We start from the raw sequence: 12,472 nt of genomic DNA on the forward strand, positions 1-12,472 counted from the left end.
AACAAATATTCAATTTTTGCACTGTTTATTTCAACTATGGTTTTCTTTTACAAACAAAGGTATAATTAAAGTTAAACCTACCCCTATTCTATCCCTCACCTTCCCTTTCTGAAGTTACTACCACTTCGAAGTTAGTAGGATTGTTCATCCTTTGTGCTTATATTTTTACTACTTAAATACTCTTCCATGTAAAATATATGGTATTGTCTTGTGCATACTTAAAACTTACTGAAATATATAAGCTAAGCCTCATTTTGCAGCTTACATTTTTATCTAACAGGTTACTGAGACTGCTCCATATTTATACACCTTTTCTCTTACGACTACCACAGAGTATTAATTACAGTGAATGAAGATTCCACCACACAGGGATACTAACAGACGTTTAGACTGTTTCCAGTTTTTTGTTTGATGTGTATTTTTTTAACACATAAAACTAAAAGCTACTGATTCGTCTTTCAATTATGCACGAAATAGTAAAAAATTAAAACTGAGTACACAGGGGCGCCTGGGTAGCGCAGTCGTTAAAGCGTCTGCCTTCGCTCAGGGCATGATCCCGGTGTGCCGGGATCGAGTCCCACATCGGGCTCCTCCGCTACAAGCCTGCTTCTTCCTCTCCCACTCCCCCTGCTTGTGTTCCCTCTCTCGCTGGCTGTCTCTCTGTCACATAAATAAATAAAATCTTTAAAAAAAAAAAAAAAAAACTGAGAACACATAGTCCATCTCCCGGGAGAGACCATCAGGGCATGATAAGATGGCCCAGAAAGAAAAAAGGCTTCCAGGACATACTGTCCTTTAGGAAAGAATTGTTATCCAATGTGCTACTAATATCCTCTCCGGCTATTTGTAAATTAGTGTATCACAAATCAACCATTCTCAACACTAAAGGGCCAAGACATAAGGGGCATCAATGGGACACCATCCAGCCAGTTCTCCTACACTGCAGAGATACTTCTACGGGCCAAGGGAGGAGTAGATCAATAAACACTTTAAGGCCACTGTGCTGAGCGGAGACACAAAGGGACAATTATAAAAACACAACAGAATCCAATTTGAGACCATGCAATTTAGTTTGTAAAAACGTTGTTTCAAACCTTTCAATTTTGTATTCAATGTGTAGAAACCAAACTGATTTCCCTGGGAGAAAGGAGAAAAGAAGAAAAAAAGAAAAAAAAAGCTGCCAGGTTGCTTTTGCAGCAACACATCTGCAAACCTCATTTGTAATTCCATTCCTTGAAATGTTCCTAAGTGTATCCCATCGCTGCTCTTGGGACAAGAAAGAAAACCTTTAACACTGTCTCTAGAGTACGGGATTAGATGGCACTGCTCACCTTCTCAGCTACATCTGAGGCCAGCTCTCCCTTAAAATCAAACCTTCGGCCACATCTGATTTTTACCCTTTCTTTTATGGAGCTCTTAACGTCCTCAGTATCTTTGTAAAGACCTTCTAAAGCTTTCCCTCCCATCTCGACCTCATCCACCTTTACCTTGCTCACTCCCTCTCATCCTTCCAAGTTCAGCTTCAAAGTTGACTTCAGAAACCTTCTCACATTTCTGAGGAAATGAGGCCTCCTTGTTTTACCTTTATAAAACTCAACCCCGTGACAAGTATTTGCCTAATGCTGGTCTCCCACTAAAACAGCAGGACTGAAGGGCAGGGATCATGTTTTGGTTTTCTACTATTAATGTTCCTAAATGCTGGCAGAGGATCTGAACTATAGTAGGTGCTCAAATAACTCCTCAAAAACAAACAAAAATGCTGCAAAGCAAACTGTCCTAGGTTTCGATGCACCGTACACTCCACAGATGCTGGCTGAATAGACACCGAATGCCGAACAGAAGACAGTTTAAATCCAAATGCAGGCCTGGCACTGCTATAGGGCACATATACTGCAGAACGTGTTTTGGTCTTTTCTTCCTCAGATACATGAACATAACATCATGACAATCATCACTGGTCAATAAACAACTCTTACAAATACTATCATTTACGGACCTGAATGCTTCGTAATTATTCTGTCCTGATATGTGCTTAGTCTGTACTTCCATTGACATTTACCTTTACTCTTATTTTCAAACAACATCAGTTGAATTAAAATAAACTAGGAAATGTCCATTGACTGATGAATGGATAAAGAAGATGTGATATAGATACACAATAGACTATCATTCAGCCATCAAAAAGAATGAAATCTTGCCATTTGCAATGACATGGATGGAGCTAGACCGTATTACGCTAGGTGAAATAAGTCAGAGAAAGACAAATACCATAGGATCTCACTCATAGGAGGAATTTAAGAAAGAAAACAGATGAACATATGGGAAGGGAGGAAGAAAAAAGGGAGAGAGGGAAATAAGCAAGCCATAAGTGACTCTTAATGACAGAGAACAAACTGAGGGTTGATGGAGGGAAGTGGGTGGAGAATGGGCTAGATGGGTGATGGGTATTGAAGAAGGCACTTGTGATGAGCACTGGGTGTTGTATGTAAGTGATGAATCACTGAATTCTATTCCAGAAACCAATATTGGACTATACATTAACTAACAAAATTTTAAGAAAGAAAGAAAGAAAGAAAGAAAGAAAGAAAGAAAGAAAGAAAGAAAGAAAGAAGAGAGAGAGAGAGAGAGAGAGAGAGAGAGAGAGAAAGAAAGAAAGAAAGAAAGAAAGAAAGAAAGAAAGAAAGAAAGAAAGAAAGAAAGAAAATTAGGAACGAATAAAGTTTAATGGTGACTACATTATGAGAGATCAACTATTTACTATTTAAAAATTACATTTTTCAAGTTGGCAAATCAGGACATTGAGATCTAAAATATTTTCTCATATTTCCTCTCCTTAAAGTACTAGAAAGCATAAATCATGCATCACCACCTATTATATATTTAATATTTATTTACTTATTTATTTAATGACGACTTTTATAGCCCTTGGCATGTGCCAGGCACCATTCTAAGAACTTTCAAATATGAATTCTTGTAACCTTCTTAAAGTTGAAGAGGTTAAACCAAAAAAGCAAAAATAATCATATGTAAGCGGTATTAAGTTGTCTATCTACAACTTTTTAAGTAATATGAATCAATTAGGGGTGACATTTGTCAAGATTAGCTGATGGCATGTTTATTAGTACTAATTTCTGTCATCAAGCTAGGATTGTTTTCATGCCTCTTAAAGTCAATGATCTCTTTACTTGTAAAATATTTTTTAAAATATTCACAGAAAAACAGAAACTTGGATGGTGTAAATTCTCCTTTAAATGAAAACAAAAAGCCACTCTAAAAGCAAAAATCATATAAACAAAACCTTATCAGATAATCCCTGATTTGCTACTCACAAGCTGAGTAGCTTTTCTCCCCTATAAAGGAGGGATCAGGACAACAGATTTTGATTCTCCTTCAAATTCTAGCACTCCATGTTTCCACAACATTACCATGAAAGGAATTCAATCAGGAGGAAATAGATTTGGTTCTCATTGTAGATTTATGTGAGGATGCTGAAAGCTTTCTGAAACAATTATGTCCCTGGTTCCTTAAATCACAACAACAAAAACTAAAGAAGGTTGATAAAACCCTAGCACAGTCCGGAAATTAAAAGTATTTAAGACTTAGTGCCTAATGTGGACAACACCGATTCCACCTAGAAAAACAGCATTACCAAAATAAAACCACCCTAGCTCCACACTTTGTCAGTGTTCACATTGTTATAATTTGGTTCTGCAAGTGGCTAATTACTTTTCCCATTTTTGTTTTCCTGAAGATTACTAAGAACACTACCACTTTTCAATAAATGAGAAGACTTCTGCATGTATTTGAATCACTACTGTAGATAGTATGTAACTTCTCAAATGTTTGCTCCTACAAATAAGAACTTTCTGAATTTCAGTCTCTTGACTGTTTTATCTTTTTTTACGATTTTATTTATTTATTTGAGAGAGAGAGAGCGAGCAGAGGACAAGCAGGGGGGAGAGACAGGGGAGAGGGAGGAGCAGACTCCCTGCTGAGCAGGGAGCCTGATGTGGGAGATGTGGGACTTGGTCACAGGACATTGGGATCATGACCCCAGGCGAAGGCAGCTGCTTAACCGCCTGAGCCATCCAGGTGCCCCTTGGCTGTTATATCTTAATGCCTAATTTTTTCCTGTTAAGTCGAAACACCTATCATTGCACTGTGTGTTAGCCAATGTAGCAGTTATTCAGACAATATGATAGGGTCCAAGGATTTTATGGGTGCTAATAATAAACCCCTAATAAATTGCAAACATTAGGAGTCCAGAAATCCTTGATGATGTTTCTTTTTTCCTCTAAACAATCTAGGACAGTCTATCACTCACGGTAAATGTTTAAATAATCGCTATTTTACAAAGAATATTTGTCCCTAGAGTTTATCAAGGCCCTACAATATTGAAAGAATTTGAGGTGTTCATCCCTGCACTATACTGAACACAGACATGGTTACTAGTTGGCCCTGCCCCATAAGAAGCTTCTTTATCTTCTCATAAAATGCTAGATCTCTGATCTATTCTCCCATAATACAAAAGGATAAGATTTAACCTGGGTTATTCAAACTACATCATATCTTCAAACTTCACAAAAGTTGCAGAGATATTTCCCTCTTGTATTTAAAGGTATCATTTCATAAAAAAAAAAAATAAAGGGAGAATGAGACCTGTCCCAGCTTGGTCCCTTACTAATTGCATGAACTTGGGCCATATGTTTGATTTCTTTGAGCCCCATTTTCCTCAACTGCTTGACAAGGGGTAGGTACTTAATTCATGTGACTGACTTTCCTCTTGCTCTCTTCCTTACATGAGAGAAAAGAAGTAGGTATTGCACTTTTAAAGTTTTTAACTCTGTACCAAACAAAACCAGCTTACTATGGTTACTGAATTAAGATGCCCTGGTTAGCTAAATTTCAATGTTTTTTGTATTAACATCTTACTCCTAATATTCTTTTTCATCATGTATTTGTATTAGTAGACTAACTACATTATAATTTCACTGCATAATGAAAGCACAGAGTGCTGGATTCAAGTCATAATGTCAGCAATTTTAAGAATTACTTTATGCAAATTACTTAACATTACTGCACTCCAATCTTTGGCATCAGTAAAATAAGGGAATTAGCTCCCTAAAATCTTCAGCTCTAAAATAGATACATAAAATTTAAGATGAAATATGTTAATCATATAAGCAAATTTTCAAAGAAAGGGAAGCCAAGTTGCAGACACTAATACTTCACAAATATGGACAGGGCTCCAAGCATTAGGTTTGAAGTCATCGTACAGGTTTGGTCACCAGAAAGACATTCCAATCCCCAGTAAGCAAGAGCGCATATTACACAGCCACGTCAGAATTTCAAATAGCTCATCAGGAAGGCCATGTACATTCAACCAGAGGAAAAAAATCAGTACATCCAGTAATTAAAAAATACTCTCTACCACCACCAAAGATGTGCAATGATTTGAAGCAAATGTTGCTGCATAATTACATATGAACATAATTGAGGCTCTCCATCTCTGCAAGCCCTTTTATGTGAGTAAATGATTTGAAATGGAATGCAAAATTAAAAATATCTTTTTGAAGCAGACCATTAAAATTATACTTTAAACTCTAAAACTTAGCAGGGAAAAAGAAAAATCTTCAAAGGCATGACGTAAAATGATGAAAAGGTAACACAAAGTTAAAACCCAGAAGATTACATATTTAGTGCAGCCATTTTGGGGGTAACATTAGCATGGTATTCTAAGGTTCTAACGTATGAGACAAGAATGCACGTCAGTAAGCTCAAACATATGCTTCTATCATAATTATTATCATTTCAATCTAAACTCTTCAGAAAGGAGGATACACAGGGTGAATATGGGGTGTACAGTACTGTCACGAAAGCTCAAACCACAAGGAATTATGAGCTTCTTTGCCAATTTCCTTCATTACATGAAAAGACACTGAAATAGAATACAAAACGGATTCATGAATTTAATGACTTTTTTTTTTTAAATGAAGTTTGTAGTTCAACTTGATATGTAAATTTATCCAAATCCAGGATCAGCTGCCATTCCCCCTCCATTTGCTACAACCATCACTCTGAAGTAAGTTTTGTTAAAGTTGTGGTAAAAATTTCAATTAGTTATTAATTATTTATGTGTACTCTCTCGTTTATTGATACTGGAGAAACTCACTCTCCACCAACCTAGTGTTTTTATTTTGTTTTGTTTTTTCCTATTACAAAGTGAACAAACTGTGAAAACATTAAGGAAAAGTCACAAAAAGAGAAAACCTTACATAAACGGCATAAACAAAAATTCTCCTCATAGGAAAATTTCCATTCCTTAAAGTTAAGTCTTCCACAGAGTGTCCCATTTGATCATTTGAATATTTATGTGGACATAACGTAACTGGAAGAGAAATGACTAGAAAAGGAAGCAGTTACTCTAAAATGCATGAAAAGCAGAAATGAAAGCACCAGTGACAAGAGACACTATAGTGAAGAACTGAAAATACTGTTCATTTGAGAAATTGAAGTTACTTCAGAAATAGCCGCACTGTTCGCCCCATGTCTCTTGGTTCAACCCCGACCTGCTCTCCACTCATCTGGCTGACATCTGGGAGTCTTGAGCACCCATCCCATTCGGGGACAGCAAGAAAATAAGAAATAAGAACACCCCACCTCACATTTCCAACTGTTTTTTGACCCATTATAAATACCTTCTGTTTCCAGTACTATTAATAGCTCAAAAAACTTTCAAATAAACTTACTTCAGATGTCAACTTTGAATCAATTTAAGAATGTCCTCTTAGTTCCCTACCTCTTCTGTCAAAGGAGAAGCTAAATCATAATAAAACATATACGGTGGTATCTAAACTACTTATATATCTGTTTTTAATAGATTATTTCCTGAAAATAATCTCATCGATAACTAGCCTCCCCCTTAACTAGAAAGCTTAAAATTCAAATGCAAATTTCAGTGATCACAAATCACAGAATCTATAGCATTCATTTCTAACATCCTAGTGAACGGTGATTTCCCAGGCCATTTAATTTTATGAAACTTTTACAGACACACAATTCCTATTAATTTATTTTATTCCATTCTGTATCTTTTCCTTATATAAAATACTGGCATCGCTCCTTTTCTGCACACACTGGTAAATGCGATATAAATTAATTTTCATCCAAACACCTAACTAGTATTTCCCTTCTCTTCATTCAACACATTTGTATTGAGTGCCTGCTATGTGCTACACACTTTGATAGGTGAATTATAGAACAATCCTGACCCCAGTTACTATAATTAATAGTGTTCATTTTTATTAATATATCAAGGTCACACTCTGACCCAATCCGGTCACCAAATCTTATCAAAAAGGGCTCTGGGTTCTGCTAATGGACTCAGCCTGTTGAATAAATTATTATCCAGTGTTTCTTCAAAGATCAAGTCTCAGCAATATAAATGATAAGATCCAGACACAATATCTATTTTCTAAGAACTGAATAACAACTACCACCTAAATCAAGATTTAATATTTACACATTATTCTTCCTCTCTCTTATTTTGTAAGGAAAGGCAGGGGGAAGAAATACTGAGGAGGGATAAAGGGAAGTACAAGAAAAGATTCAAGACTAGAACACAGGTCAAGATAAGAAATATCTACCGTCACGGGCACCTGTGTGGCTCAGTGGGGTAAGTGTCAGACTCTTGATTTCGACTCAGGTCATGATCTCAGGGTCCTGGGATTGAGCCCAGAGTTGGGGCTCCCTAGTCTGCTTGTCTCCCTCCTTTCCTCCTCTCCTTCTGCCCCTCCCCCTGCTCGCGCATGTGCTCTCTAATATAAATAAATCTTTTTTTTTTTTTAAGATTTTATTTATTTATTTATTTATTCGACAGAGATAGAGACAGCCAGCGAAAGAGGGAACACAAGCAGGGGGAGTGGGAGAGGAAGAAGCAGTCTCACAGCAGAGGAGCCTGATGTGGGGCTCGATCCCATAACGCCGGGATCACGCTCTGAGCCTAAGGCAGACGCTTAACGACTGTGCCATCCAGGTGCCCCTAAAATAAATAAATCTTAAAAAAAGAAAGAAAGAAAGAAAATATCCACTCTCTCCCTCAGCACCAGAGATAGGACTAGAGAACGTAAGAGAAAAAAAAAAAGAAAGAAAAGAAAAGAAAAGAAAAGAAAAGAAGAAAAAAAAGGAAATAGCTACACATCCCCCTTCAGAAACAAGACTACTTGGGGCTTCCCTGTGGAAATAAAGAATGAGAGCCAACGAGAAACGACCAAAAGATCCAAATCCTAAAATAATTGCATTTTCTCCAACTGTAGATTTTTACCTATCCCTCTTGAAGCCAAGGAAAATATTAATACTATGCTAGTATTTGTCCACTCACACTTAGAAATACTAACAAGTTAGATACTTCTATTTTTTATTCTACAACAAATTGGATTTAACAAATCAGGAAATGTGGAAAGCCCGTTACCATACTCATGAACAGCAAGAACTAACACCTGGCAGCGTAATTATGAAAGAAAAATATTAAAGCTATTTTCTTAGAATACAAAAATACAACTGTAAGTCTGTGGCCATTTTGTGTAGGAAAAAAGTGTCCTATACATACAACGAGTTCCTGAATGTGTCTACATGTTACAACAACAAAAACCATCAGTGATCATCACAATAGTACCGAGTCCAGTAAAGGAATGTATCCAGTAGACTTCAAAAGTATGAAAGCAAGTCTGAAATACATTTTAGAAATATTCCCCAAAACTTTTAAGTGCAATGTTTCAGAATATAAAATGCTAACATAAGAGAATTAATTTATGGAATATGTTACTTCCCAGAAACAACACTAGAAGACATATTACCACAGATTAATTTCAGTTCCATAAAAGAACACTGCAGAAGTTAAAAATCCTCAGAATACACTGGCTTTCTTCTTCTTCTTCTTTTTTAAAGATTTTATTTATTTATTTGACAGAGATAGAGACAGCCAGCGAGAGAGGGAACACAAGCAGGGGGAGTGGGAGAGGAAGAAGCAGGCTCATAGCGGAGGAGCCTGATGTGGGGCTCGATCCCAAAACGCCCGGATCACGCCCCGAGCCGAAGGCAGACGCTTAACGACTGCGCCACCCAGGCGCCCTGCACTGGCTTTCTTCTAACATCATTTCAAAGAAGGCTTTGTAGATGCCCCTGCCATCCTCTGCCTTATCTGTTTCTAGCATTTTCTCCCCCACCTGCTTTCAGACTGCGGCCCTGTCCCAGGCTGAATAAGGCTTATTATGAGGAGAATTTGTTTAGTCACGGCTAGACCACCACATGGAAAATGGAGAATGCCACATGCTGCCATGTGCTCGGCTGTACTAAGGACAAAATAACTATACCACAGTAGGACAGTCATCAGCATTTTTATAAAACTATTTCAGGAATATATCCCCTGTGTTTGGTTACATTGTCAAATTCTCCATTTGCTGCTGCAGATTTGAAAGAGATGCTCACTGGAAATCAAGTTTACCACAAAATCACCCAGAAACATTTTACTTGGTACCAGAGGCTAATCAGGTTAGACTTGTATAGCCAGGGAATAGCCTGAACACCCAGGGTTTACCCAGGGAATACATCCGAGTTCTAGTTTGGTACTTCCTGAAGCTCTATGATATTAGAGGCCCTCCTCCCAAAAAGGGAGAAAAATAGGCTATCTAAGCATACTTTTAAAAATACAACTTATTTTCAAAGCAGTTTCAGGTTGAGCAGAAAGTACAGAACTCCCATACACCCACTGCCCCCGGCCAACACACCATCTCCCCCACCATCAACATCCCACACCAGAGAGATGAGGTACATTTGTTAAAGTCAATGAACCTACACTGACCTATCATTATCACCCCAAATCCACAGTTTACATGAGAGTTCCCTCCTTGTGGTGTCATTCTGTGGGTTTTGACAAATGTAAAATGACATGTACCTACCATTATACTATACAGAATAGTTTCACTGCCCTAAAAATTTTTCATGCTCTGCCTACTCATCCCTCTCTAACCCCTGGCAACCACTAATCTTTTTACTGTCTCTATAGTTCACCTTCTCCAGAATGTCGTAGGATTAGAATCATAGCGTATGCAGCCTTTTCAGATTGGTTTCTTCCACTGAGTAAACTGCATTGAAGATTCTCCTCTTTTCATGACTTGGCAGCTCATTTCTTTTCTTTCCTTTTCTTTTTTAAAAATAATCTCTACCGGGGCACCTGGGCGGCCAGTCGTTAAGCGTCTGCCTTCGGCTCAGGGAGTGATCCCGGAGTTCCTGGTTAGAGCCCCACATCGGGCTCCTCCACTGTGAGCCTGCTTCTTCCTCTCCCACTCCCCCTGCTTGTGTTCCCTCTCTCGCTGGCTGTCTCTATCTCTGTCAAATAAATAAATAAAATCTTTAAAACAAAAAAATCTCTACCTTCAATATGGGGCTTGAAGTCACAACTCTGAGATCAAGAGTCGCATGCTCTAACAACTAAGCCAGCCAGGCACCCCAACAGCTCATTTCCTTCTAGGGTTGCATAATATTCCATTGTATTAAAGTACTTTTGACAAAAATTTTATAGCGGTTTGTAAGAGTTACAAGGTAGAGGTGACAGCTATCTTTTAAATAAATCCCATGTTCCTATCACTTAGGAGGTATCCAGTGACTTGTTCAAAGAAAATATTATTGAATAAATAAACATGTATCTAAAGTTACTTAATCTTTAAAACTTAATTTCTCTCACCTGTAAAATGAGGCTCACTCCTTCCCTATAACACTGTATGAGAATTAGAAGAATATATTTAAAGGAGAGCTATTGCTAATAATCACTATTACTATAAATTTATTTAATTAAAACAATATTTTCAAGTTGAGACCATGAATCCTTTAGTTCCAGGAAAATAAAAATGGTAAAGGAAGGAAGAAAGCGGGGCCAGAACTAGGGTAAAGGCACTAAGGCACAAAATTTAAGGAGGCATTCGTTCTCCTGTTTGATGTGTCAATATTCAAAACATTTTCAACAGACTAGAACAATAATATTTAATGTACTTGAATATTAAAAACCTAGAATCCAGGTATACAAATCAATTGCATCAGTAAAGGATGAGAGAGCTCTGGCTTAATAGCAGGAGAAAACGAGTGTTTTAATTATTCATAAGGTTATTATCAATCAGTATTACAATTTCTTTGCAAAAATAATTAATACAAACATAAGGTAAGTTAGGGACGCCTGGGTGGCTCAGTTGGTTAAGCATCTGCTTCAGCTCAGGTCATGATCCCAGGGTCCTGGGATTGAGTCCCACACCCGGCTCCTTGCTCAGCGCGGAGTCTGCTTCTCCCTCTGCCGGCCGCTTCCCCTGCTTGTGCTCTCTCTCTTCTGACCAATAAATAAATAAAATCTTAAAATATATATATAAGGTGGGGCGCCTGGGTGGCACAGCGGTTAAGCGTCTGCCTTTGGCTCAGGGCGTGATCCCGGCGTTATGGGATCGAGCCCCACATCAGGCTCCTCCGCTATGAGCCTGCTTCTTCCTCTCCCACTCCCCCTGCTTGTGTTCCCTCTCTCGCTGGCTGTCTCTCTCTCTGTCGAATAAATAAATAAAATAAAAAAAAAATCTTTAAAAAAATATATATATAAGGTAAGTTAATAAACATCTATAGTTTTCTTAGAAAGTAAAGTGATATGACGTCATCATCAGAATCTAGTTTAGAATACCCCACTTCAATAGGAACCATGTTAAACTGGAGAATATCTAGAAGAATACCGGAAGAATGAAGGATCTAGGAACCATGTTATCTGAATGGTTAGAAAATGACAGATGGCAAGTCAGACAAAAGAGCCATTAATGTTGAAGGTGATAAGAAAATCAGCTTTTGATTAAAATAAAAAAATTCTAAATTCTAAAAATTCTAATGATTAGAACTGCACAAGAATGGAAAAACTGTGTCCTAAATCAGTGGTCTTTGGTTTTTGAAACTTCTAAGATTTTATTTTTTAATTAATCTCTACACCCAACATGGGGCTCAAACACACAACCCCGAGATCAAGAGTCACACACTCCACCAACTGAGCCAGGCAGGCGCCCCACAAAACAGCAATCTTCCTTGAAAAGAAAGCATTCGAACAGGGCTAGATGGTCATTTCTAAGCAATACTGTAAATGTTATAATTTTAGCATTTTCCTCACATCTACAATGAAATATAAACAATCCTAAAAACTAAGTGAAACACTACTTAAATACTGCAGAGTGTCCATTAGACTAGTTCTTAGGAATTATTTAGAAAAGGTTAGATCTTAACTTTATGCCTACTGTGAATTTATCTTTACAGAGTACAATTAAAAATAATAAAAATACATGAGAGTGGTAAGAAAGCTGATCCACTACAACTATTACAGATTTAAGATGCAGAATATAGCTGCATATTTAGTTACCAAATAATGTACTTTTTTATTTTCATATTAATTAGCTTACAG

At 37.4% G+C, this 12,472-nt stretch overlaps 1 protein-coding gene across 4 annotated transcripts in view; it reads right to left on the minus strand.

The window, feature by feature from the left end:
• TMTC2 (transmembrane O-mannosyltransferase targeting cadherins 2) overlaps positions 1 to 12,472 on the minus strand; it is an 835,540-nt gene that overhangs the window by 711,012 nt on the left and 112,056 nt on the right. The window lies entirely within an intron of this gene.

The sequence above is a fragment of the Ursus americanus genome, chromosome 17 (genome assembly GCF_024610735.1).
Source record: "Ursus americanus isolate L20-20 chromosome 17, mUrsAme1.1.p, whole genome shotgun sequence".
Taxonomy (NCBI): domain Eukaryota; kingdom Metazoa; phylum Chordata; class Mammalia; order Carnivora; family Ursidae; genus Ursus; species Ursus americanus.